Raw genomic sequence first — 1,086 nt, 5'->3', positions numbered from 1 at the left:
TACATGTGCAAGACCATAATTTAGAGCAACTCTATTTTTGTTTTTTTTTTTTGTCAAAGGCAGATATATTTGGCTTTTGGTAATAACAATGATTACCTGCATTCCAGAATTCCCAGTACATATACAATTTCAATAAGGCAGTTAAATGGTTTATTCTAATGCTTGGTGAAACAGAAGAGTCATGCATTTTTATCAGGACGGTTCGGAAGCACAATTTGGGGGACATTGATACATAAATTTCTGTCCCTAGTTAAGCAGGTTTGGGGTCACACACGCTTCCCTACTCCTGTGATAAGCAATATGGGACAAGCATTCCTTTCCTTCCCTTTGTTAATTGGTACTGAAAACTAGCAAAAATAGTCTAGCTACTTGCTCCAAGAAATATTTGCTGAAAAATAAGATGAAACCAACTAAATGAGTGTCCTCAGTCAGACTAACAGATAACTCGTTAAGAACGTCTTGAAGACTCTTGTGCTCGCTTCGGCAGCACATATACTAAAATTGGAACGATACAGAGAAGATTAGCATGGCCCCTGCGCAAGGATGACATGCAAATTCGTGAAGCGTTCCATATTTTTGGCAAACCATGAGAGACTCTTGAATGCCGACAAAAACTGAGGACTGATGGATGTGGGGGGGGGGATGGGCATGGAGGAGGACACTTGTGGGGATGAGCACTGAGTGTTATGTGGAAACTAATTTGACAATAAACTATTTGTAAAAAAAAAAATTAAATTAAAAAAAAAGAATGTCTTGAAGACTCTTTTTGCGTCGCTTTGCCTACCAGTCCAAAGCTTCTGTTTCATAAGCCATGTCCAATCCAAAGCAATTCCACTCACTAAAACACCTGTGTTAAAATCATTCAGCTCAGACACCAAAAACCCTAGGAATATCTACCCCTGACTTCCCCCTTCTGAGATACTATTAAGAATATTTCCAGGTTGTCTTCTCCCTACTGCTGTAGGTCTAATGAGTTTAGTTTTTTTTGTTATCAACAGGTTTCTCTTATAATCCTTTTGGGAGGTGATAACTGAAAACTACAAGCTTCATCTTAAGCTTGGTTTTCTAGTCCTTCCAGCTGTTATA

At 38.6% G+C, this 1,086-nt stretch overlaps 1 non-coding gene across 1 annotated transcript; it reads left to right on the top strand.

The window, feature by feature from the left end:
- Positions 1–471: 471 nt before the first annotated feature.
- Positions 472–578, top strand: LOC144229347 (U6 spliceosomal RNA). The gene has a single exon (XR_013334467.1). It is a non-coding gene; the product is annotated as a U6 spliceosomal RNA (small nuclear RNA).
- The last annotated feature ends 508 nt before the right edge of the window (positions 579–1,086 follow it).

The sequence above is a fragment of the Crocuta crocuta genome, unplaced genomic scaffold, assembly GCF_008692635.1.
Source record: "Crocuta crocuta isolate KB4526 unplaced genomic scaffold, BGI_CrCroc_1.0 scaffold263, whole genome shotgun sequence".
In the NCBI taxonomy this organism is placed as follows: domain Eukaryota; kingdom Metazoa; phylum Chordata; class Mammalia; order Carnivora; family Hyaenidae; genus Crocuta; species Crocuta crocuta.
The sequence above is the reverse complement of the archived record's forward strand: the minus strand, read 5'-3'. Positions and strand labels throughout refer to the sequence as shown.